Source organism: Hemiscyllium ocellatum, unplaced genomic scaffold (assembly GCF_020745735.1).
Source record: "Hemiscyllium ocellatum isolate sHemOce1 unplaced genomic scaffold, sHemOce1.pat.X.cur. scaffold_3608_pat_ctg1, whole genome shotgun sequence".
Lineage (NCBI taxonomy): Eukaryota > Metazoa > Chordata > Chondrichthyes > Orectolobiformes > Hemiscylliidae > Hemiscyllium > Hemiscyllium ocellatum.
Genome location: NW_026868506.1, coordinates 2,924 through 30,188, shown reverse-complemented (window position 1 = coordinate 30,188; position 27,265 = coordinate 2,924). Strand labels below are relative to the sequence as shown.

At 44.0% G+C, this 27,265-nt stretch overlaps 1 long non-coding RNA gene across 2 annotated transcripts; it reads left to right on the top strand.

Annotated features, from left to right (window-relative positions):
* Nucleotides 1–27,265, top strand: LOC132813315 (uncharacterized). 2 transcript variants are annotated; one of them, XR_009644032.1, is made up of 4 exons: nt 1–31; nt 10,527–10,633; nt 24,483–24,587; nt 27,165–27,265. It is a non-coding gene; the product is annotated as an uncharacterized LOC132813315 (long non-coding RNA). The 2 variants fall into 2 exon arrangements; XR_009644031.1 differs by lacking the exon at nt 1–31 and adding an exon at nt 5,472–5,571.

The following is a 27,265-nucleotide window of genomic DNA, read 5'->3' as shown; positions in this document are numbered from 1 at the left end:
CCAGCGCGGCTGTGCGGGCGGAGAGCTGTCGGTAAGGAAAGAAACAAACAGCAGCAAGCGGGAGGGAAATGGTGTTAGTCTGGGCTGAGAGGTTTTACAAACATTTGGTGCACATCGGAAAATACTAATTTGAAACTTAGTCTCGTTTTTGCAGTAAACGGGAAAATGCCTCATTTCGCGATTGACTCATGTAAGTGCCGCCATCTTTATTCGGGGCAATGATTCACTGGACACGTGCAGCTGCCATGTTTGTAGGGGGCAAAGTTCAGAGGGGAGTATGTGCAACTCTCCCTGATAGAGAGTCATGGAGCAGGATTTACACAGAGCTCATTCACACCCAGGGAAATGGTTTTTTTTTCCTCCGGATTTGTTTCGTCATTCATTGAAATTATTTGGATGTGAATAGAGGCGGTACAGTTAGTAAGTTTGCAGATGACACCAAAATTGTTGGTATTATGGTCAGTGATAAAGGTGGTCTCAGAATACAATGGGATATTGATCAGATGGACCAATGGGCTGGGGAGTGGCAGATAGGGTTTAATTTAGATAAATGTGAGGTGCAGCATTTTAGAAAAGCAAATCAGAGCAGGACTCACTGAATTGTAAGGTCTTGGAGAGTCTTGTTGAACAAAGAGACCTTGGAATGCAGGTTCACAGTTCCTTGAAAGTAGAGACACAGGTCGATAGGACAGCTTCCCTTTATTGGTAAGAGCATTGAGTAAAGGAGCTGACCAGGACATTGGTTAGGCCACTTTTGGTATTTTGTCTGCAATTCTGGTCTCCCTCTTGTTAGAAGGAGGCACTGAAACTTGAAAGGTTTGAGAATTGATTTTCAAGGATGTTGCCAGGGTTACAACATAAAACAGTACAGCACAGCACAGAACAGGCCCTTCAGCCCACGATGTTGTGCCGAACGTCTATCCTACATTAAGCACCCATCCGTGTATCTATCCAATTGCCGCTTAAAGGTCGCCAATGATTCTGACTCTACCACTCCCACGGGCAGCGCATTCCATGCCCCCACCACTCTCTGGGTAAAGAATCCACCCCTGACATCTCCCCTATACCTTCCACCCTTCACCTTAAATTTATGTCCCCCTGTAATACTTTGTTGTACCCGGGGAAAAAGTTTCTGTCTACTCTATCTATTCCTCTGATCATCTTATAAACCTCTATCAAGTCACCCCTCATCCTTCGCCGTTCCAACGAGAAAAGGCCGAGAACTCTCAACCTATCCTCGTACGACCTATTCTCCATTCCAGGCAGCATCCTGGTAAATCTTCTCTGCACCCTCTCCAAAGCTTCCACATCTTTCCTAAAGTGAGGCGACCAGAACTGCACACAGTACTCCAAATGTGGCCTAACCAAGGTCCTGTACAGCTGCAACATCACTTCATGACTCTTGAATTCAATCCCTCTGCTAATGAACGCTAATACACCATAGGCCTTCTTACAAGCTCGATCCACCTGAGTGACAACTTTCAAAGATCTATGTACATAGACCCCAAGATCCCTCTGTTCCTCCACCTGACTAAGAACTCTACCGTTAACCCTGTATTCCGCATTCTTATTTCTTCCAAAATGGACAACCTCACACTTGGCAGGGTTGAACTCCATCTGCCACTCCTCAGCCCAGCTCTGCATCATATCTAAGTCCCTTTGCAAACGACAACAGCCCTCCTCACTCTCCACAACTCCACCAATCTTCGTATCATCTGCAAATTTACTGACCCACCCTTCGACTCCCTCATCCAAGTCATTAATAAAAATTACAAACAGCAGAGGACCCAGAACTGATCCCTACGGAACTCCGCTTGTAACTAGGCTCCAGGCTGAATATTTACCATCTACCACCACTCTCTGACTTCGACCGGTTAGCCAGTTTTCAATCCAATTGGCCAAGTTTCCCTCTATCCCATGCCTCCTGACTTTCCGCTTAAGCCTACCATGGGGAACCTTATCAAATGCCTTACTAAAATCCATGTACACTACATCCACTGCTCTACCCTCATCCACATGCTTGGTCACCTCCTCAAAGAATTCAATAAGACTTGTAAGGCAAGACCTACCCTTCACAAATCCGTGCTGGCTGTCCCTAATCAAGCAGTGTGTTTCCAGATACTCATAAATCCTATCCCTCAGTACCCTTTCCATTACTTTGCCTACCACAGAAGTAGAGACTAACCAGTTGGAGGATTTCAGTTGCAGGGAGAGGCATAATAGGCTAGGGCCATTTCCCTGGAGTGTCATCGGCTGAGGTGATGTTGAAGAGGTTTATATAATAGTGAGGGGCATGGATAGCGTGAATAGACAAGGTGTTTACCCTGGGGTGGTGGAGCCCAGAACTAGAGTATATAGGTTTAGGGTGAGAGGGGAAAATTGAACAGGAGCTGAAAAAGCAACAAAAATTGTGACATTTCAAAGACATTTGAATAGGAAGGGTTCAGAGGGATGTTGGCCAAGTGCTGGCAAATGGGAATAGATTAGGTTCGAATATCTAGTTGGCATAGACTGGTTGGACTGAAGAGTCTGTTTCTGTGCTAGACGTCTCTGACTGTGGGATCATAAAAGTGAACACTGCTTTGATTCGCCTCTGAGCTCCTTGATGTCTACTTGTTTGTTATCTAGCTTCCTCAGTCTCTGAGTGTATTTTTGCTCTGTTCAGTATTTTACTATTATGTTCAAAGACCTTTCTGTAAATGAATTGTCCACTGTTGCCCAGCTCCTGGCCATGTTACAGAGGAGGTAGTACTGGATGGTTAGGAAAGGCCAGGGATCAAGAGAACAGTGAGCCTGAAGTCAGTGGCAGGCAAATTGTTGGAATGGATTCTGAGGGATAGGATTTACATGTATTTGGAAAGACGAGGAATGATTAGGGATAGTTAACATGGCTTTGTGTGTGGGAAATTCTCTCTCTCTCTCTCTCTCTCTCTCTCTCTCTCTCTCTTTCTCGAACTTGATTGAGTTTTTTGAAGATGTGACAAAGATGATTGATGAAGGCAGACTGTGGACATTGTCTATATGGACATTGAATGGTGTTCCACAAAGCAGACTGGTTAGCAAGGTTAGATAACATGAAATGTTGGGAGAACTAGCCATATGGATACAAAACTGGCTTGAAGGTAGGAGGCAGAGGTTGTTGAAAGAAGGTTGCTTTGTCGACTGGAGGCCTGTGAGCAGCAGCGTGCTGCAGGAGTGGATATTGGGTCCTTAAATAATTGACTTGGATGTGAATATATGAGATATGATCAGTAGGTTTACAGAAGACACTAAAATTGGAGGTGTAGTGGACAATGAAGAAGGTTAGTTCAGAATACAACAGGATCTTGACCAGATGGGCCATTGGGGCGAGGAATGGCAGACTGGGTTCAATTTAGACAAATGTAAGCTGTTGGACTTTGGAAAGGCAAATCAGGGCAGGACTTATACACTTAATGGTAAAGTCCTTGGGAATGTTGCTGAACATAGAGACCATGGAGAGCAGGTTCATTGTTTCTTGAAATTAGAGTCGCAGGTAGGCAGGCTAGTGAAGGTAGTGTTTGGTATGCTTAATTATTGGTCAATGCATTGAGTGCAGAAGATGGGATGTCAAATTGTGGCTGGACAGGGCATTGATTAAGCCATTTCAGGAATTCTGTTTTAAGTTTGAAATTCCCTGTCTGGAAAGGATGTTGTGAATCTTGAAAGAGTTCAGACAAAATTGACAAAGACTTTGCTAGGATTGGAGGATTTGGGCTACAGGGAGAGGCTGAATAGGCCAGGGTTAATTTCCCTGGAGAGTCAAAGACTGAAAGGTGACTTCATGGAGATTTATAAAATCATGAGGGACGTGGATAAGGTGCACAGCCAGGGTCTTTTCCCCCCAGGTTAGGTGGGTTCAAAACAAAATCACATGGGCTTACTTTGAGAGGGCAAAGATTTAAAACAGATCTAAGGGGCAAAGTTTTCAAGCTGTGTGTGGTGTGTGTGTGGAATGAGCTGCCAGATGATGTAGTGGAGGCTGATACAATTACAACATTTGAAAGGCATCCGATTGGGTACATGAATAGGAAGAGCTTCTAATGCTGGCAAATGGGGCTCCATTTGTTGAGGATTCCTGGTTGGCATGGACAAATTGGACCAAAGGTCTGTTTCTGTGCTGTACATCTCTATGACACTAATAAATGAAAATAAGATGTGTTCCTCTTTTGTGGAGAGCTAGCAGAAGCACAGATAATTGTCCTTGGAGCTGAGAAGGTTAAGCAGTGATTTTGACCAGCTGCAAATTTGTATCTAGGATATTTAATTTGCAGAGAGAGGGGAATTGTTAACAATGTCACAATTTTAGTAACTATTTTCAGGTAATTTGTAGATAATATGTGAATATGTGAACATTATTTTATTCAGTATGTTCTGAGCATCTGGAACAGTCTGAATGGCAGCTGGACAGACTCAGCAGTTATTCAAACAGATTTGGAATTTTACATTTTAAGGGAAGATTTCGGGGGCCATGGGAAAATGGGAAGGGAATTGGGAAAGATTTGCAGCATCTCCAGAGGGAGAGGGTACAGCCCCAATGGGCTGAATAGCCCCCAGCCTCTGTGCTCTGTGACACTGCCCCATTGACTGTGAATGTTGAAGCTCATCCCAGGGCAGAGAGAGAGAGAGAGAGAGAGAGAGAGAGAGAGAGGATCCCACCACTCACCTCACAATGGGCCCTGGATGATTGATGTCAGCGCAGGCCAATAGGACCAGAGGGCAGTACTGGAGGACCAGGTTGTCCAACCAATCGTAGTTAATGCGGGCAGACTCAAGGCTGGAACTAAAGAAAGGCACATATCACAGAGATTTGAGAAACTGGAGGACATGAGATAGGGAGCGTTCTGTGGCTGGTGAGGAATTATATAAATAAGAAAAAGTTGTGAGGGTGGATGAGGTGACAGCGATTGGGAGAGTTAAGGATGGAGGAATTTAGAGTTAGTGAGGATTAGAGTCATAATGTTATACAGCAAGGAAACAGGCCCTGTGGTCCAACCAGTCCATGCCGACCATAATTCCAAACTGAACTAATTGTAACTGCCTCCGCTTGGTCCACATCCATCCAAATATTTCCTATTTATGTACTTCTCTGAATGTCTTTCAAAGATTGTAATTGCCTTCACAGCTACCACTTCCTCTGGAAGTTCATTTCACGTGCATAATTTTTTTAAAAACCCTAATGTCTTTTCTCAAATCTTTCTCATTTCTTCTCAAAATGAATGCACCCGAGTTTTGAATCCCCCTCTTCCCCGGCTATCCCCCTTATCTAAACACTTTCTGATTTTATAAACCTCTAATAAGGTCACCCCTCAACCTCGTGCACGCCCGGGGAAAAAAATTCCCAGCCTATCCAGCCTCTCCTTAGAACACAATCCCTCCATTCATGGCAACATGCTGGTAGATCTCTTCTGAACCTGCTCCAATTTAATAATATCCTTCCTATAACAGCACAACCAGAACTGGACATAGTATTCCAGAAGAGGCATCCCCAACGTCCTGTACATCCTCAACATAACGTCACAAGTCCTGTACTCCAAGGTCTGAACAATGAAGGTCAGTGTGCTAAGCGCCTTCTTAACCACCTGTCTGCATATAACACAAACTTCAAAGACGTGAAGCCCTCGGTCTCTTTGTTCCCATATCACTACTCAAGGCCCTACTTTTATTGAGTGTAAGTCCCACCCTCATTCTCATTTGTTTTGTCAGGATGTTATATTTTGCATTTATTCCAATCCAAAAAGTCCTTTTGAGTATAAAGGTAGTAGGAGTATGATTAAGAGGGAAATCAGGAGGCAAAAAAGGGACATGAGATAGCTTTGGTGAATAGGGTTAAGGATAATCCAAAGGGCTTTTATAAATACATGAAGAACAAAAGGCTAACTAGGGAGAAAATAGAGACCCTCAAAGATCAGCAAGGCAGCTGTTGTGTGGTGCTGCAGGCGATGGGCGAGATAGAAAGCAAGTATTTTGCATCAGTGTTTACTGTGAAGAAGTACATGGGAGATATAGAATGTGGGGAAATAAATGGTGACATCTTGAAAAATGTCCATATTACAGAGGAGGAGGTGCTGGATGAGTGGCTAAGGAGCTGGTGCAGGGGAAAAGGATTCACATTTTTTGGATCATTGTGATCTCCTCTGGAGTAGAGTTGACCTGCATAAGAAGGATGGATTGTACCTGAATTGGAAGGTGTTAACATCCAGACAGGGAGATATTAGTGATACTCGGGAGGCATTAAACCAGTGAGGGAGTGGGTGTAACCCAAGAAGATAGTGAGGAAAGAGTATGTCTGAGACTGGTACAGTTCAGAAGTCAAATAGTCAAGGCAGGCAAGGGCAAGGCACAGAATGAAGTCGGACTGAGCAGTTGCACTGCATTTACTTCAATAGAAGAGGCCTGACAGGGAAGGCAGATGAGCTCGGTATGGTTTTGGACATGGTACTGGGATATTATAGCAATTACAGAGGCATCACTCTGATGGATAAGATTGGCAGCTTAATGTTCCAGGGTATAGATGCTATAGGAAGAATAGAAAGGGGGACAAGAGAGGAGGGGGAGTGGCATTTTTGATTCGGGATAGCATTATATTTTTGCTTAGGGAAGATATTCCTGGGAGTACGCCTAGTGAAGTTATTTAGGTGGAACTGGGAAATAAGAAAGGGATGATCACCTTATTGGAGTTTTCTGCATGGATTTCGTGTGAGTGCTCTGGTTTCCTCCCACAGTCCAAAGATATGCAGGATAGGTTGGATTATCCAGGCTGAATTGCCCACAGTGTTCAGGGATGTGTAGGTTGGGTGGATTGTCCAGGCTGAATTGCCCATAATGTTCAGGGATGTGCAGGTTGGATGGCCTTCGGAAAGACAATGTTACCGAGGGAGGTTAGGAGGCTCTCCAGGTCAGTATCGATGTGATGGGCTGAATGACCTGCTTCCACACTGTTGCAAGTCTCTGATAATTCTACTAGTTTTAAAATAGTTACAGAAAATAATATACCAGATCTAAAAGCTAAGGTTCTGAATTGGACAAAGGCCAATTTTGATTGCACAAGGCAAGAACTTTCATCTGGTCCCTCCGGCCTGCTCTGCCATTCAATAAGAACAGGGCTGATCTTTTCATGGCCTCAGCTCCACATTCCTGCTCTCCTACCATAACCCTTAGTTCCTTTCCTGTTCACATATTCACATTTTGCCTTAAAGGCATTCAAGTTGATAACGTCAAATGTTGCACTCAGCAGGGAATTCCACAGATTCACAACCCTTTAGCTGAAGAAGCTCCTCCTGAACTCAGTCCTAAATCTGCTCCCCTTATTTTGAGGTAATGCTCTGTAGTTTGACCTGCCCCCAGTGGAAATAGCCTCCCTGCTTCTATCTTCTCTATTCCCTTCATAATTTTATTTGTTTCCTCTCCAACCTCCCATTCTTCTAAATTATAATGACGATAGAACCAGTTTTCTCAATCTCTCCACATACGCCAACCCTCTCAACTCCCAACTCAAACTAGTGACCCTCCTCTGTACTCCCTCCAGTGTCAGTACATCCTTGCTAATGTAAGGGGATCAAACCTGTACACAGTACTCCAGGTGTGGCCTCCCCAGCCCCCTGTACAGCTGCAGCATAACCATCCCTCTAGCAATGAAGGACAATATTCCCTTCACTGCCTTAATTACCTGCTGTACCTGCAAACCAGCTTCCTGTGATTCATGCACAAGGACACCCAGCTCCCTCTGCACAGCAGCCTGCTGCATGTTTTCACCATTTCATCATCCAGTTTGTTGTTAGTCCGACCAAAATGGATGACCTCCATCTGCCAGATCCTTACCCACTCACGTAACCTATCTGTATCCCTATGCAGACTGACAGTGGCCTCTGCAGACATGACTTTGCTCATCTTTGTATCAAATGTGAACTCTGACACCGTACACTTGGTCCTCAAGTCCAAAACATTTGTGTAAATTGCAAACAGTTGTAGTGTCAACACTAATCCAAACACCCATTTATCCCCATTCTTTATTTTTTGTTGGTGAACCGATCCTGTATCAATGATAATACATTACCCATAATGCTGTGCATCTTTACCTTATACAGCAGCCTTTTGTGTGGCAACTTATCGAATACCTTCTGGCAATCCAGGTACACCACCTCCACCGAGTCCGCCTTGTCCAACGCTCTCGTCGTATCCTCAAATAATTTCAGTAAATGTGTTAGACATGACCTGCCTTTCATGAATCCATGCTGTGTCTGCTAAAGGAGACAATTTCTACCCAGATACCTCACCACTACTTCCTTGAGAGATTCAAACATTTTCTACACTACAGAAGTGAAGCTAACGGGTCCTTTTTGAAAAATAGTGGTGCCAATTTGCAGCTTCCAGTCTGTCCAAACCATCCCAGAATCCAACAAATTTTAGTGAATTATCATGAGGTCTATTTGTTATTCCCCCCGCCCCCATCTTCTTTAGTCCCTGGGATGCATTCCATCAGGGCCAGGAGACCCAGCTACCTTTAGGCTGTTATCTTTCCCAACATTGCCTCTTTACTGGGAATGATTGCTTCTCTGTCCTCATCTGCTATTGCCTCCATAGGCCTGCGACAATGAGAGTATATAGACAGTATGTTCCTGTTAAGGCCAAGGCTGGTAGGTGTAGGGAATGCTGCCTGTTGAGAGAAATTGAGGACCTGGTCAAGAAAATGAAGGAGACATATGGCAGGTACAGAGAGCTGGGTTTGTGTGAATCCCGAGAGGAGTATAGGGGCAGTAGGAGTACACTCGAGGTAAACCAGGAGGGCAAAAAGGGGACATGAGATAGCTTTAGGAAATAGGTTTAAGGAGAATCCAAAGTGATTGTACAAACACACTAAGGACAAACGAGTAACCAGGCAGAGAATAGGTACCCGCAAACATCAAGGCTGTCTGTGGAACCGCAGGAGGTGAGAGAGGTTCTGTGTGAGCGGAGAGGTTTTACAAACAAAATGTGCACATCGGAAAACACAAATATGAACATCCCAGTCTCGTATTTTCAGAAAACGGGGAATTGCCTCAGTGTGGCTGCAGGCATGGGTGCGTGCCGCCATCTTTATTTGGGGCAAGAATTCACTGGACACGTGCGGAGCCGCCAGCTTTGTAGGGGGCAAGGTGCAGCCAGGCGCATGTGCAGCCTTTCTCTGGTACAGATTCATTGGGCAGGATTTACACAGAGCACATTCAAACTCAGAGAAATGGGTGTTTATTTCTGGATTTGTTTCATTATTCATTTAAATGATTTGGTATCGTAAATGAGTTTGCAGGTCATACAAAATTGGAGGTATTGTGGATAATGAAGAAGGTTACCTCGGATTACACTGAGATATTGATCAGATGGGGTTTAATTTAGATAAATGTGAGGTGCTGCATTTTGGAAAAGCAAATCAGGACAGGACTTATACACTGAATGGCAAGGCCCTGGAGATGTTTGCGGAACAAAGAGACCTTGGACTGCAGGTTCATAGTCCTTGCAAGTCAAGTTACAGGTAGATAGGATGATGAAGAAGGTGTTCAGTATATTTTCCTTTATTGGTTAGAGCATTGAGTACAGGATGTGGGAGGTCATGTTGCTGTAGAGGACATTTGTTAGGCCACGTTTGGAATAGTGTGTGGAATTCTGGCCTGCCTCCTATCAGAAGGGTGCTGTGAAACTTGAAAGGTTTCAAAAAAGACTTACAAGGATGTTGTTAGGGTTGCAGGATTTGAGCTACGGGGTGAGGCATAAAAGGCTGGGCTGTTTTCCCTGGAGTGCCATAGTCTGAGCGGTGATGTTATGGAGGTTTATATAATCATGAGGGACATGGATAGAGTAAATGAACCAGGTGTTTTCCCCGGAGTGGTGGTGTCCAGATGAAGAGGGCATTACTTTAGGGTGAATGGATAAAATTTCGAAGGGGTCTAACAGACAATTCTTTCATGCAGTGGGTGGAGTGAGCTGCCAGAAGAAGTGGTGGAGACTCGTACAACTAAAACATGTCAAAGGCATCTAAAAAGATACATGATATGATTAGGAAGCATTTACAGGGATATGGGCCAAGTGCTGGCAAATGGGAATAGATTAGGTTTAGATACCTGGTTGGCATGGGTGAGTTCGACCGAAGGGTCTTTCTCGGTGCTATACATCTCTATGACTGTGAGATCATAACAACTTACACTGTTCTGCTTCATCTCTGGGCTCCCTCATGACCACTTTGTTAATATCTAGCTTCCTCAGTCTCGAACAATGGGTGTATCTTTAGTCTGTTTAGTATTTTACTATAACTTTTACAGATATTTTAGTAAGTTAACTTTTCACTGCCGCCCAGCCCCTGACCATGTGCTGCTTATTAATATTTTTCTGGAAAATCTTTGACAGTCAAGAATTCCTTTTTCCAATAAGCAAGTGTATTTTCCTTCCATTTCTGACTCTCAAATTCTGCACCATTTTCATTCCCTGTAATCCGTTTTGCACTCCCTGAAACATCAACTGTGTTTCTCCTTCCACAGATCCCAGTGATTAATGCCAAAGCCCTGTTGCCTGGGGAGAGGGTGATGTTTGACTTTCTTGTACAGCTGCAGTTTGTGTGGTGAAGGTGCTCCCACAATGTGGTTGGGTAATAGATGTTATAGATTATTCATTACAGCAACAGTGATGATTTGAAGATAATGTCCAAATCAAGAACAGTTTGTAGTTACATTATCCTGCTTATAATTTCACAAAAATATTATTGGGAACTTTAGACATAAGGCCAGAGAAGGATGATATTAGGTCAGGTGACCAAAAGCATTGCCAAATAAGCAGATTTTGAGGAATGTCTTAAAGGAGGAAAGCAGACCTGTGAGGCTTTGGCTGCGAATTTCAGACCTTGTTGTTTTGGCAACTGTAAAAGCAGCCACACAGGTGAGGTAATGAATTAACAGATCATTGGGAGTCTCGAACAGAATGGGTTGTCGGGGTCTCAAAGGGTGTGAGATACAGCGAGCTAGGGATGATCACACCCAGGAATTACATCAAGGGTGAGAATTTTAAATTGAGGGATGTGGGCCGGATGCTGGCAGGTGAGACTAGATTGGGCTGGGATATCTGGTCGGCATGGACAGGTTAGATTGAAGGGTCTGTTTCCATGCTGTACATCTCTGTGGCTCTATGCTGTTGATTATGAATAGGAGCTTTTTGAAGGTTCAACAAGTTTTGGTACAAAGGAGTACTAGGGTAGCAGACATTTAGTTTTTCTTGAGATGACAGGGAGATTGAATGTGGGAAGCTGGCCAGGAGTGTGTTTAGCTACTGAAGCCTGGAGATAACACAAGGTGGATGAGAGTATATGAGCTGAGACAAGGGTAGAATCAGCTAGAAATAGTGGTGTTGGAGTGGGACTGGGCTGTCCCCCTCACCTCACCTCTGGGATTCAGCTGGTTGTCAGGTTGTGAATCAGGGCAGTAACACAATCGGGAGCTGAGTGGCCCTGGTGGAGCCGAGAATGAGTGTCACTCAGCTGGCTGTTGCTGAGCAGCTGCTGCGTGGTAGCCCTGTTGGTGACATCTTCCATCACTTTACTGCTGATCGAGTGTGGACTGATAGAGGGAAATTTCCTGGATTGGATTGCCCTGTGTTTTTGTGTTGAACATGCCTGTTCTACATTGTTGTTCGATGCCAGTGCTGGAGCGGTACTTGGCTTGGTGGGTGGCAAGTTCTGGAGCAAATGCTGTTGTCGTATCTGGTGCTTGTATATGTGAGGCCCGTCCATCAGTAAGGGTGGGGATATCTGTGATGCTTCCTCCAGTGAGTTGTTTAATTGTCCATCACCGTTCACAACTGGGTGTGGCAGAACTGCAGAGCTCTGATCTGATCCATTGGATGTAGAATCACTTCACTCTATTGCTTGCTGCTGATGCTGTTTGATATGCAGATGGTCCTGTTTGGTAGCTTCACCAGGTTGGCACTTCATTTTTAGGTATGCCTGGTGCTGCTCATGGCATGCCCTCCTTTCCTGTCCGTTGTGATGGGTGAGAGCGGGATGTACAAACCCATGAGATTACAGATTGTGCTGGAGTACAGTTCTGCTGCTGTTGATGTCCCACAGTGCCTCAGAGGTACCCGGTTTAAGATCTAACATCTCTTCAAATTCTATCCCATTTAGAATAGTGATAGTGCCACTCAACACAATGGAGATTTTTCTTAACTTTAAGGCAAGACTTTGTCTCCAAAAGGAGTGTGTGATGGTCGCTCCTACCGATACTGTCATGGACAGATGTATCTGCAGCTGGTCAATTCATAACAATGAGATCAAGTATGTTTTTCCCTCTTGTTGGTTCCCTTACAACCTGCTGCAGACTCAGTTGAGCAGCTATATCCTTTAGGACCGGACCAGCTCAGTCAGTAATTGTTGCAGAGCTCTCCCTCCCCATCATCTCTCTCCATTACTCCACTGTTACTCAGTTATCAAACTGCTTAGCACCCTCCCACTACTCAATTAGGTGCAGTTTCCTCCAATGAAGCATTATAATGGTTAAACCCATTGCCTTACAAATTCCTTTCCCTTACTGCTGAGCCCCTCGCTCTCCCTGAGAACTCTGAGGCAGAATTACACTCTTTGTAATATTGCTCTCATATCTGTAACCCCAAGCTGACCTTCTGATCAGGTATCTACACAATCACTAACACCAGGAATTCCAATCTCTGAAACGTTGTTTGTCTCCTCCTCCCCCCAGTTCCATTGCTACTGAAACCCCTTACCCGCGTCGGTGTCGCCTTAAACTTGATGAATCTGAAGCGGAACCCTTGATTCCGTGACTGACCCAGAAGCTGGTTTCAGACTCCCCCATGATGGGAAACATCCTGTCACGATTTATCCTGTCAAACTCCTTAAGAGTCTGGTGGTGGGGTCTGATTGTAAGTGGTAGAAATGGCAGAGGATGATGTGTTGTATCTGGGTGGAAGGTAAGAACTTAGGGAGGGTTCTATCCTTGCAGTTGGATGTATGGGTTTCAAAGGCTCGTGTGTTAAAGTGACAGGCAGCTGGAAGCTCGGGGTCTGTTTTTGCAGCAAAATGTGGATCATCTTCTGCCATTTCCATTACCACCACTGAGATGCTGCCAGACACCGGTTCCTGTCCCCTCCATTAACAGCTATGCACCATCCCAGCCTGATCATAATCCACTCCTTTGTCTTTCCAAATGTACTGGTCTCTCTTTTGGGTTCTGTACCTGCCCATTATTTACTCTTTAACCCCTATCTCCTGCAGTACAAAGATCTGCAGATTTGTTGAATTGGCCAAGCTAAATTTCCCATAATGCTAAGGGATGTGTAGGTTAGGTGCATTAGTCAGGAGAAATATATAGCAATAGGGTCAGGTAGTGGAATGGGTCTGGGTGGGATACCATTCGGAGGGACGCTGTGGACTTTTTGGGCCGAATGGCCTGTTTCCACACTGTCAGGATCCTAATTTTCCCAGCTCCCATCGGTTCTGAGGAAGGGCCACTGGACAGATTCCTGTTCCCAGATGCTGCCAGACCTGCTGAGCTTTCCCAGCACCTCCTTGTTGTTCCTGATTGACACCATCCATCCACCTTCCGGGTTTGATTCAGGCAGGGGGAGGATCCCACCACTGACCTCACAATGGGGTCCAGCTGATTGGTGGAAGCTTCGGACCAATAGGCAAAGGGGGTGGGACTGTTGGACCAAGTGGAACCAGCTGGTCATCCAAACAATGGGAGTGAATGTGGGGCGTGGCCAGTGGGATGACACGTCACCAGTAACTCCGCCTGAGCAGTGTCACGTGACTCGGCCGTTGGTGAATGTGGGAGAGGCAAACATGGAAGGGGAGAGTGGCCTCGGAGACAGGGAGATAATGAGTCACTTTAGACTGGGAAGTTTTAATTACACTCTGTGCGGGTTGTTAGTCTGAATTAGAAACTCTTTTCCGAGTTTGCAGCAGATGGGAAAATGGCTGTGGCCCTCAGGCGGTGATAGGTCCTGGGATATGGCCGCCATCTTTATTGGGGGCAAGGTACAGTGAGGGGCATGGACATGTCCCCTTCCTAGGATGGGGCGGGTGTGTACGATTTAAAGAGAGGCATTTACACATCAAGCACATACCAAGAAAAAAGTATGTCTTTATATTCTTCCTGTATTGACTGAGTATTTTGTGAATTCATTTCATAGGATATTAAATCAGAATAATTGACGTTGGGATCTCAAAAGTAAGTTTTTACAGTCAATGGAGTCATCAGGATCTGAATATCATTGGCATTTAACTGTGGAAGGAGAAAGGTTTGTTCTGTTTGTGGGAAAATATCTCCAATATTTTTGTAAAGCGGAAAGATGTACAAAATCGTGGTTGGATCACCCTTTGGGTGTGTGCTCTGTTCTGGGCCCTGCAGCTGAGGAAGGAGATATTGCCCTGAGAGGGAGTACAGATTTATCCAAATAATACCTCATCTCATTGTAAGAACTCTCAGATTAGACCCAATCACCCACTTCATGATGTTAACCTGTAAACTTCATATTTTCAATTACCTGCAATGTTCCCATTAAAAGTCCTTTTGGACTCAAATTCCAGTACCTTTTCAGGTGGAATGTTTCAGATTCTGACAACTGTCTGTTCATTCAGAAACTGCTGAGGTCCATGTTGACTCTGGGGTTACAAAGGGCTGAATTGAAAGATGAGGTGCTGTCCCTGAGCTCCCATTGAGATACACTGGAACAGTACAGGAGGCTGAGGGCAGTGTAGGTGTGAGCAGACAATGACAATGACAGGGCTGCACTGTGAGGGCTGCTTGGCTCAATGAGTGTTTTGGAGTTAGATGAAAACAGAGCGAGGGGAGACAGGGAGAAGGTGAAGCTGAAACTCCGTTTTAGTTCAGGCCGTTCAGAAATTCACGTGTTCCCAATGGGAACAGTCAGTTTTTAAGTGATACCTGCGGGGTATTTGTTAACAGTTATTAAAGTATTTTCCTGAGGGCAGTTGAGAGTTAACCACATTGCTGTGGGTCTGGAGTCACATGTAGGCCAGACCAGGTGAGGATGACAGTTTCCTTCCTACAGGACATGAGTGAACCAGATGGGTTTTCTAACAATCGACAATAGTTTCATGATCATCATTCGCCTTTTCATTCTAGATTGTATTGAATTCTGATGCCACCATCAGCCATGTTGGGATTCTATCCCTAATCCTCGGAACATTGCACATGTCACTCATCTGGCAGGAATACCATTAAGCCATTGCCTCCCTTTTTAGCAATGTTTAAAAGAATGTTCTGTCATTCTACGTGTACAATTTGAGATAAAATACTGCAACGTCCATGTGTCGGCCTCTCCAAAAGGTCAATCAACAGATTTGTTTGGGGGCGAAATATTTCACTTTTTTTTAGTGGGGGGAGGGAGTTTATTAAACAAAAATGAATCCAAATAAAAATCTTATGCCACAGAAATGTAATTTCTGAAGGGGGAGGGGCTTCCAGAGACAGGGACGGTTGTGGGGCCAGAGGGGGATTGTTGTCCAAACATCACTGTGGTGTACATGGACTGCAGCATTTCAGGGAGGCGGTTAACCACCACTTTCTCCAAGACAAGTAAAGGGGGACAATAAATACTAGTCTGGGCAGCAAAGGCAACCCCAAGTGAATAAAACCAAGCAATGACCTCTCTAAGCTGACTTGCTGTGAAGTTAATGGAGTGGGCAGAGAAGAGAAACAGTGACATTTCACAGCTGCCCTCAGAGGACCTCCCCCTTGGAAGTACTCAGAGCTGGGGATCAGCTCAGTGAGTTTCAGTCTCTTCAAATATCAATCTTAGTCAGTTTTATTTTATTAAATCTACAATCATGAGTCAGGTGAGGATTTCTTTTTAATGTCTTACGGTCTCTTGATTAAATGTTTAAGATATGAAATGTAAGCATTAAGTTATTCTCGGGCAGTATTTATCAAGCAGTAAGACTGTGCCTTTGTCTTGGTCTGTAGGTTGTTAAGGCGGAGAGATGGCCTGTTGTAGAGTGGCGTGCTGTTCCTGTCGGATGTGGGAGATTAGGGAGAGTTTCAATGATCCTGATGATCATGTCTGCAGGAAGTGTGATTGCAAATCCTATTGGATCGCATGGATTGGTGGAGGAGTGATTAAAGGCAGTGACGAATTGATAGGAGCTCGGGAATTTGATAGGTGGCAGTCTCAGGATTGCAGGATTTTGTAGATACAGTCAGGTGGATGGGTTACGTCCAGGAAAGCTAGGAGGGGTAGGTAGGTACTGCAGGAGTCTCCTGTGGCTATCCCCATCTCAGACAAGTATACTGTTTTGGAAAATGTAGGTGGTAATAGACTTTCAGGCGAATGTAGCACTGACAGCCAAGTTACTGGGACTGAGACTGGCTTCTAACATAATGAGGTATATCCAGTTCCATACGATCGATGGTGATAGAGGACTCTCTAGTCAGGGGCACAGTCTGCCGTTTCTGCAGCTGACAGTGAGACATCAGAATGGGGTGGTGCTGCCCTGGTGCCAGTGTCTCTCACAGGGAGCAGAATATTCTCAAAAGGGATATTAACCATTGGGAGGACATTGTACATTGGTACCAATTGCAGAGGAAGGGGAAAGCATGGGGTCCTGACGAGCAGGGAGATTTGCTAGTGCCACTTGGGAGGCATTAAACCAGTGAGGGAGTCGGGGTAAACCTAAAGAGATAGTGAGAAAAGAGGTGAGTCTGAGGCTGGTACTGTTCACCGGTCAGACTGTCAAGGCAGGCAAGAGCAAGTCACAGAATGAGGTGGGACGGACCAGTTGCACTGCATTTATTTCAGTGCAAGAGACCTGACAGGTCAGGCAGGTGGGCTCAGGGTATGGTTTTGAACATGTGCCTGGAATATTACAGCAATTACAGAGGCATCACTCAGGGATGGATAGGACTAGCAGCTTAATGTTCCAGGGTATAGATGCTATAGCAAGGATAGAAAGAGAGAAACAGAGCGGGGGAGCGGCATCTTTGATTAGGGATAGCATTCTGGCTGGGTTCGGGAGGATATTCCTGGGAATACCTCCAGGCAAGTTATTTGGTTGGTACTGAGAAATAAGAAAGGAATGACCATCTTACTGGGATTGTATTATAGACTCTCTCCCAATAGTCAGCTGGGAATTGAGACACAATTTTACCAGGAGACCTCAGTTATCTGTAAGAATAATATGGATGCAATGATAAGTGGTTTTAACTTTACTAACATAGCCTCGGAGTGCTGTTGTGTTAAGGGCTTGGATGGAAAGGTATTTGTTCAGTGTGTACGAGAACATTTCAAAATCAGTTTGTAGGATGTTCCTACTAGAGAAGGAACAAAACCTGACGTGTTTTCTTCATTCACAGGATGAGGCTGTCACTGGCTCGGACAGCATTTATTGCTGCATTTACCCAGAGAGCAGACACATTGCTATAGGTCTGGAGTCCCATGCAGACCAGACCAGCTAAGGATGGCATTTTCCTTCTCTAAAGGTCATGAGTGAACCAAATTGGTTTTTCCAACAATTAACAATGGATTCCTTGTCGTCACTAGATTATTTTTTCCAGATATTTATTGAATACACGTTCCAAAATCTGCTGTGATGGGATTCAAACCCGGGTCCCCAGAACGTTATCTGGGTCTCTGGATTAACTGTCTAGTGATAATTTCACTACATCATCACTGCCTCTTAGGAAATGAGGCAGGGTGAGTGACTGAGGTATCAGTGGGGCAGCACATCAGCACCGAAGACCCCACAGTATTGTGGCTCAGTGGTTAGCGCTGCTTCCTCAGCACCAGGGACCTGGGTTTGATTCCAGCCTCGGGCAACTATCTGTGTTCAAGGTGGCACATTCTCCCCAGTGTCTGTGAGGATTTCCTTAGGGTGTTCCATTTTCCTCCCACAGTCCAAAGATGTGTAGGTTAGTTGGATGAACCATGTTGAATTTTCCATAGTGTCTAGATGCAGTAGATGAGGTTTTGGGATGTGCAGGCAAATCTCTGCCTGATGTGAAAAGATCCTTTTGGGGTCTTGGTCAGAGGGAGGCGTGGCCGCATGTTTTACATCTCCCATGGCAGCAAGGGAGGGTCAAGGGTGTGGAGCGTGCGTTGGTGGGAGGGTGTGGACCGAACATGGGAGGTGCAGAGGGAATGGTCTCTGCGGAACACAGATAGGGTTGGGGATGGAAATATGTCTCTGGTGGTGGTGTCTGACTTTAGGTAGCAGAAATAACAGAGGTTAATGCACTGTATCTGAAGATTATTGGGATGGAAGGTGAAGACCACAGGGTTATGTTATTTATTGTGGCTGGAGGGGTGGGGTAAAGGCAGAGGTGCGGGAAGTGGAGGGTATGTGTTGGAGGGCATTGTTGATCTAGTCAGGGGAAAATTACGGTCTGTGAAGTAGGCCTTTCTGGGATGTCCTGGAATAGAATCCAAAGAGATGAAACAAATATATCACAGACAAAAGATTAACTGGACCAGACAACGTGACTCCTTAAAGGTCAACAAGGCTGCCTATGGACCCACAGAGGGTGTGAAATATATGCAAATATTTCTCGTCATTTTTACTGGAGAAGTATATGGAAGCTTGAGAGTTTGGAGAAATAAACAGTGATAACTTGAAAAGTGTCCATGTTACAGAGGAGGTGGGACTGGATGTCTTAAATCGCATCAAGGTGGATAAAGCCCTGGAACCTGATCAGGTGTATCCTGGAACTTTCTGGAAATCTAGGGAACTGATTGTTGGGCCTCTCCTGTGATATTTGTATCGTTCATAACGACAGGTGAGGTGCCATTATTTTAAAAAGGTGGTAAGGAGAGGCCATGGAACAAGAGAACAGTGAGCCTGAATCAGTGGCAGGCAAGTTGTTGGAAGGGATTCTGAGGGACAGGATATCCATCTATTTGGAAAGGTAAGGAATGATCAGGGAGACTCACTGTGGCTTTGTACATGCACAATTGTGTTTCACTAACTTGAGTGACTGTTTTGAAGTGACAAAGAAAATTGATTAAGCCGGGCAGTGAATGTTGTTTATATGGACATTCAACAAGGTTCCACAAAGCAGACTGGTTAGCAGGGTTAGATCACATGGAATGCAGGGAGAGCAAGCCATTACCAAATTGCCTTGAAAGTAGGAGACAGAGGATGATGATGGAGGGTTGCTTTGCGGACTGGAGGTCTGTGAGCAGCAGTGTGCTGCAAGGATGGATATTGGGCCCTTAAGTAAATGACTTGGGTGTGAATATATGAGGTATGGTCAGTAGGTTTACAGAAGACACCAAAATTGGAGATGTCATGGACAGTGAAGAAGGTTAGCTCAGAATACAACAGGATCTTGATCAGATGGGCCACTGGAGCAAGGAATGGCAGATGGAGTTCAATTTGGATAAATGTGAGCTGTTGTATTTTAGAAAGGCAAATCAGGGCAGGGCTTATACACTTAATGGTAATGTCCTGGGGAGCGTTGCTGAACAAAGGGACCTTGGAGTGCAGGTTCATAGTTCCTTGAAAGTAGAGTCACAGGTAGGCAGGGGAGTGAATGCAGCATTTGGTACGCTCCCCGTTATTGGTCAATGCATTGAATGCAGCTGTTGTGATGTCATATTGTGGCTGGACAGGGCACTGATGAAGGCCCTTCTGGAATTCTGTTTTCAGTTCCAATCTCCCTGTTCTTGGAATAATGTTGAGAAACTTGAAAGGGTTCAGTAAACATTTGCAAGGACTTTTCCGGAGATGGACGGTTTGAGCTATTGGGAAAGGTTGAATAGGCTGGGACTATTTTCCCTGGAGATTTGGAGGCTGAGAGGTGATCTTCTAAAATCATGAAGGGCAAGGATAAGGTGAGCAGTCAGGGACTTTTTCCCAAGTTCGGTGGGTCCGGAACTAGAGGGTACAGGCTTAAGGGGGGATGTGACTACAGTGTTTTTATGCTTTTGGTCTCAGACCGGTGTCTGCGTAATCACCTTTGCATTCGTTTTTACGTATTTTACCGAGTGCAAAGTTAGGTCGAACCTCCTCGTGGTTCCCCCGGCAACGGACTATACGAGGAAGCTCTTGACGGGGGCGATTTTAACTGTTTTAGTGGCGTTTTAGTCTAGTTTTATCAGTGTTTTTCCATCGATTTTATCTTTGGTTTTAACCTGATTTTACTGGTGCTTTGCGCCACGGCGGCTTGATCGTCTTAACCGTTGTCTGAGCATTACTCGATATAGTTCGGCTAATACGACCTGGTAGAAAAGATACGAGACGGCTGGTGACCTGTCGGTCTACGGGAAACAAAATTTTGGCGAAGGCGTTATGGCTGATACCAAAGTATCCGGTTGGGTGGGAGACCGGGTAAATAACCGCCCCGCACGGTGGCTTTTGGCGGCTCCGTGTGTAAAGTGTGCGAGCCAATATCGGAATGTACAATCCGTCTCAATTCAGACACAGACGGATGAGACCCTACGAATTATTCCAGCAAGGTTGTCCTCGGGCAGGCACGAGGAAACCTTTAAGATAGTCCAGAATAGTGACAAAATTCGAAAAACAGTGCTGGGAGAGAAGGCCCCTCTACAGCCAAGTCCATTTAAGAGCCGGATAATTTTTAATTCGAATTTTAAAGGGCCCTTTAATTTTAATCGAAGTGGAGTTTTAGAGAGACAAGAGGGGGAAGATGAGGGTAGGATTATACCACCCGTCCAATAGAGAAACTAATAAATTAGAAATTATAATTAATTACCCTATAGAAGATTTTAAATGTAGTTATTGTAATAACATCTACAATACTACTGGGTTATTTAGAAAGCATTTAAAAGTATGTCGAGGGATTAAATCGGTTAGGATAAGGTGTAGCAAATGTAAATGGGAGGGTAGTTATCAGGCAGTAGCGTGCCACTATCCGAAATGTAAAAGAGATGGGGATGGTAGTAGAGGTATTTGTAGTAACGTTAATGATAGGAATGTAGAGGAAGATTCAGAGAAACCCTTTCAATGTGAGCTGTGCTCATTAAAATTTAAATCGGCCAGAGGTCTGGGACAGCATGAAAGGCATGCACACCCTAGTTTAAGAAATGAGAAAAGGAAAGGGAGTAAGGCGGATAAAATAGGGAATAACGATGGAAATAAAAGGGGTATATGGTCCAGAGAGGAAACTGAAATGCTGCAACAATTGGATTCTGAATTTAGTGGTTGCAGGAACATTAATAAGTTGATAACGGATAGGATGGGGTCTAAAACTGCAAAACAAATATCAGACAAGAGACGATTAATAAACAAGAAAAATAAATCTAGTAAGAAGGATTTAAATTTAGAGGAGCTCCCCAACAGTATTGATGAAGAGGAAGGAGAGGATAATGATAGAATTGAAAGTGACCTGATACCCGATAGGAGCGTAGAAGAGGAGAATCAGGACATCATTGATGTTAGGGAATGTCCAAATAGCTCAATTACAGATTTGATAAAAATAATGGAGGAAGACCTGAAGAAGGGTAAAAATGGTTGCAAAGAGTTTAATAAGATTATGGGGGAGATTGTAGGTAAATTAGGACAGAGGAAGGAGGATGATAGGAAGAGTAAAATAAGTGGTAATAATAGAATAAAAACCAAAACTAAGGAGAATGGACGAAAGAAAGATAGGAAGGTAAACAATGCTTTAAAGAGATATAGTGGGAAAAAAGGGAAGTTTAAAGAGGCACAAGTCTTGTATAAAAGTAAAAGGCAGTATTTGGCAAGAACTTTAATGGGAGCCCCGGTTAATAGTAAATGTCCCCTAAGCGAGAAGGAACTGGAGGAATATTTTAAAGAAAAACTAATGACTATTAATGAGAAAAATAGTTTAAGGGGTTTTGCCAAATACAAAAATCAAAGAGAGGAATCCATGGATGTTGCTCCATCTGGTCCTGTGACGGTGGAAGAAGTCGATCAGGCCTTAAGGGCGATGGACGTGAACACCGCCGCAGGACCAGATGGGGTAACGTTAAAGGAGATTATTAAAGTCTTTAATAAAGATAATTTAATACTGCCTAGGGTGTATAGCATTTGGCTACAAAGTGGCAGGATCCCAGATAGGTTAAAAACTAGTAGAACAGTATTAATCCCAAAAGTGAGCAGTGAAGATAAACTTAAAGATATAGATAATTGGAGGCCAATAACTATCGGGCCAATCCTGCTCAGACTTTTTACTAAAATCGTGGCAGGTAGGCTTAATAAGGTAATAAGTTTAAACAAACGTCAAAAAGGTTTTATGTCCGGTATCTCAGGATGCAAGGAAAATATTAAAATCCTTGAGAATATTATGAAAGGTGTCAAGAAGAGGAAGAAAAATTTAGCTGTATTCTTTATAGACTTGGCAAAAGCTTTTGACACGATAGGACACAAATTAATTATTACTGCATTAAGAAGGCTTCACCTTCCGGTATTATTTATTAAATTGATAATAGACTTATATGATAATAATTCTACCCAAGTAGAGGGTTCTAACTGTAAAACTGGGAATATTCCCATTTTACGGGGGGTAAAACAGGGTGATGCTTTATCACCAATTTTATTTAACATAGTTATGGATCCTTTACTTTGCACAATTGAAGAGAAACAAAAAGGAATATTCCTTGGGGAGGATGGAAATGGTTGTCACTGCGCAGCGTTTGCGTTCGCAGATGACATTGCCTTGATTAGTGAAACTTATGAGGGAATGGTGTGCAATTTGAAAATAGTGGAGAAATTTTGTAATAATACCGGAATGGGGATTAATATTAATAAAACCAAGGGCTTTTATCTTACCCGTAAAAATAAAACTTTTATATATAACGATGTAGTAAATTGGAGTATTAATGAGGGGATTATACAGTTTATAGAACAGGGTGCTACTGACAAGTATCTTGGGGCCAAAATTGACCCATGGGTGGGAGTCAGTAACACCGAATGGGAAAAGCAGTTAGAGGAATGGGTGGAGAATTTAAAAAGGTCCCCTCTAAAACCTGGCCAGAAACTTGGGATCTTAAAAACATACTTTTTCCCTCGACTGTATTTTTATCTCACTTTAGCGGAAGTTTCTCTTAACTATCTTAGTAAACTAGATAATATTATTAAAAATGCGGTGAAGGAAATCTTACATCTTCCTCAATCTATTACGGACGGGGTGCTTTATGCAAAAGCCCGTGATGGTGGCCTGGCATTAAATCGTCTGTCAGTATTCATACCGATTTCGATTCTGAGGAAGTATGGTACACTACAGAATTCGACGGATGAAATACTACATGCCTCATTTTATTTTGAAGGCAGTAGTGTGAAGGAGAAGATGCGGAAAATGAGTAGTTTAAAGGTATTGGAGAACATCTGGAATCCGTGTATCAATCAAGGGTCGAATGTTGGAGATACCATTATGGAAGAAGACGAAGGGATGGAAGAATTTGCGAGTTCTAACTACGCAAGTTGGAGAACTATAGAAGTACAGAAATGGATGGCCCTCCCCTGTCAAGGGGCAGGGGCACACTACTACAAGAACGATAGTATCTCCAATAACTGGTTGAAGAGGACAGACTCTATGAGAACGTCCAAAGTGATTAATTCACTGTTATTACGAACGAATTTATATCCAACAAGGGCGACATTATCGTATGGCAGGCCATTTAACATCAAAAGTTGCCGAAGGTGTAATGATCCCTCGGAAACAATAGCACATATTTCTGGTTGGTGTCCCTTTGTTAAAAATATGAGGATTAAGAGACACAACAGAATAGTTGAGGAGTTAGTTAAATATATCAAGAAATACGGGTGGACAATATATGTGGAACCTAGCATTAAGGATGAGGCCGGGAAACTCTGGATACCGGACCTCATCGTGGCGAAGGAGCAGCAGATAATTGTCATAGATGTAACAGTTAGGTCTGATCTCCAAATAAACTCCCTCGAAGGGGCCTGGGACGAAAAGACGAAGAAATATCAACAGCTTGAGAAGGAGATAATGGACCTTATCGGTAAAGGAAAAGTATCCTTCTATGGGTTTGTGATGGGAGCCCGAGGGAAATGGTTTTCAAAGAACTCAGATTTGATGAAGACCCTCGGGATCGCGAAGTTTAAATCCTTTGCACAGAATGTCGCAAACTTGTCTTTGTCATTGACTCTCGAGCTCCTCCGGACTTTTATGGACTCTTAATAACTCCCTTCGATTTATTTAAGTTTTAGGTTGGAAATCTTAAGGTTTTTAATGTTTTTAATGCTTCTATAGTTCTTAGTTGGTTTTAACTAATTTTTAGTTTAATATTTTAATTTTTTCTGTTTTAGTAATAAAGTTGTAGTATTTTAGATCACTTAGGTAATTGGTGGGGGGTAATCTGGTGTTAGTTTAATCAACAGGGCACGCTATACACAACAAATGATGAGTGGTTACCTAGTCAATACGGTAAATAATCCTAGCTCATCTTTGTCCTCGCTTGAGATTCTGCTTCGCATTATTATTTTAACTTTTTTTACCTTTTTTGTTTTATCGTTCCCATTTTAGATCATTCAGCTGTGGTTTCGCTGGATAGGGGTTTGTCTTTTGTCGACGAGCGACGTGAAAACTCGGAAAGGACACTCCATCATGTATGATGAGTGCAATAAAAAGGTGAGAGGGAAAAAATTTAAAAGGGATCAAAGGGGCATCTTGTTCATGTTGAGGGCGTTGCATGTATGGAATGAACTGCCAGAGGAAGGGGTGGAGGCTAGTACAATTGCAGCTTTTAAAAGGCATCTGTTTGGGTACATGAAGAGGGAGGATTTAGAGGGATGATGGTGAACCATTGGCAAATGGGACTCCATTAACGCTCTCCGTTATTGGTCAATGCATTGAATACAGAAGCTGGGACGCCATATTGTGGCTGGACAGGACATTGAATAAGCCACTTCTGGAATTCTGTTTTCAGTTTGAATTACTCTGTTCTAGGAAGGATGTTGTGAAACTTGAGAAGGTTTGGACAAGATTTACAAAAACGTTGCCAGGATTGGAGGATTTGGGCTACAGGGAGAGGCTGAATAGGCTGGGGCTATTTTATCTGGAGAGTCAAAGACTGAGAGGTAACTTCATGGAGATTTATAAAATCACGAGGGGCGTGGATGAGGTGAGCAGCTGGCGACCTTTTCCTTTAGGTTAGGTGGGCTCAAAACTAGAACACATGGGTTTAAGTTGAGAGGGCAAAGATTTAAAAGGGATCTAAGTGGCAACGTTTTCAAGCTGAGTGTGGTGTGTGTATGGGAGGGGCTACCAGATGAAGTAGTGGAGGCTGAAAAAAATCACAACGTTTAAAAGGCTTCCAATTGGGTACAGGAATAGGAAGGGTTTTGATGGATGCAGGCCAATAGCCATTAGTTTAGGATTCCTTGTTGGCACAGACGATTTGGACCGACGGTCTGTTTCTTTGATCTTAATAAATTAAGATGCATTCCTCTTTTTTGTGCAGAGCTAGCTGAAGCACAGATAATTACCCTTGGAGCTGAGAAGGTGAAGCAGTGATTTTGATCTGGTGCAGATTTGGTTCCAAGGTCTTGAATTTGCAAAGAGAGAGAGGAATTGTTAACCCTGTCACGGTTTTTAATAACTACTTTCAAGTAATTGGCAAATAATACAAGGTGAAAATGTGAACACTATTTTACTCAGTAAGTTCTGAGCATCTGGAACAGTCTGAACGACACAGTTTCAGAATACCTGCTGAAACAGACTTGGAATTTTACTTTTTAAGGAAAGATTTGGGAGGCTATGGGCTCATGGGAGGGTACTTGGGACAGATTTGCAGCATCTCCAGAGGGAGAGAGTACAGCCCCAATGGGCTGAATAGCCCCCAGCCCCTGTGCTCTGTGATACTTCCCCATTCACTGTGAATGATGAAGCTCATCCCAGGGCAGGGAGAGGGATTAGCGGTCCACTCTCATGACAATGGTGCCCGGCTTGACGGCAGCTCCAGACCAATGGGAGGAGAGTCTGTGTGCCCCTGCAGCCAATGGGAGTGAATGAGGGGTGTGGCCAGCAAGACGACACCTGTCCATGAGCTGTACAGATGCAGTGTCACTGGGTGGGGGTGGGAGAGACAGCAGAGACTGGGACAGAGGCTGTAGGACCTGAATTACAAACTCCCGGTAAATTAAAACCAAAAGAACTGCGGAAGATGTAAAACAGAAACAACAACCAGGAGGATCTGGAAAAGGTCTGGCAGCATCTGTGAAGAGAAATCAGAGTTAAAGTTTAAGATCTGGTGTCCCTTCCACAGAACAGATGTTACTGAGGGAAAAAAAGTCAGTTTATTTGCAGAAGATAGTGTGGGGGGAGGATATAAGGAGTAAAGGATAGGTGGGGATAGAGTGAGAAGAACGGTTGGATAAAGGAGTGGATAACGATATGGCTGGGGGAGGGTGACTCGCTGTTAATGGAGACTGTTAGTGGCTAACCATAGGTAGTGTGTAATGACAGGCTGTGAGAACAAGGCCTGGTGTGTGGGGTAGGGGGCTTCGACATGGGGTTCTTAACCTATGGTTAGCCACTAACTGTCTCCATTATAAGCTGTTGCCCACCTATATCACTGCACGATTGTGTCCTCGGCAGCTCCAGACATTTGGAATATCCTCCCTCACCCCCACTCTGTCCGCCTTGAAGATGTATCTAAAAATTGTTCTTTAATCAACGTTTCCATCATTCGTGAAGCATTTTAGGAGATTTGTCAATGTGAAAGGCTCCATACAATGCAGGTGGTTGTTGTTATTGTCTGACATCAGGAGAAACAGGGATGAGCCCTCTCTCTCTCATACATGATGAACAGCAGCAAAAGCAGGAAGCACTGAGCATGCTCCAGCCCACAATGGGCTTCAGATTATTGATGGGGTGGGGAACGGGGGCTAGAGGTGCTAGTTGTTCCTTCAACCAATCGGAGTGAATGAGGGGCGGGACAATACCCAACCACATGATAAACTTCACTGACAGCACAGTGTTGTTGTGACCAAGGCATTGGAAATGTGTGAAGGTGCAGGGCAGGGGGAAGGAAAGACGTATTGACCAGGAAGAGGAAATTTTTACGGTATGGAATGAGAGGTTTTACAGAACTTAGTGTACATTGTACAACACAAATTTGAAAATCCAAATTCTGCCCCATTTTCCCTCCATTATAATGCATTTTACACTCCCTGAAATATCAACTGTGTGTTTCTCTCTCCACAGATTCCAGTGATTAATGCCAAAGCCCCATTGCCTGTGGAGAAGGTGATGTTTGACTTCCTGTCCAGCTGCAGTTCGTGTGGTGAAGGTGCTCCCACAATGTG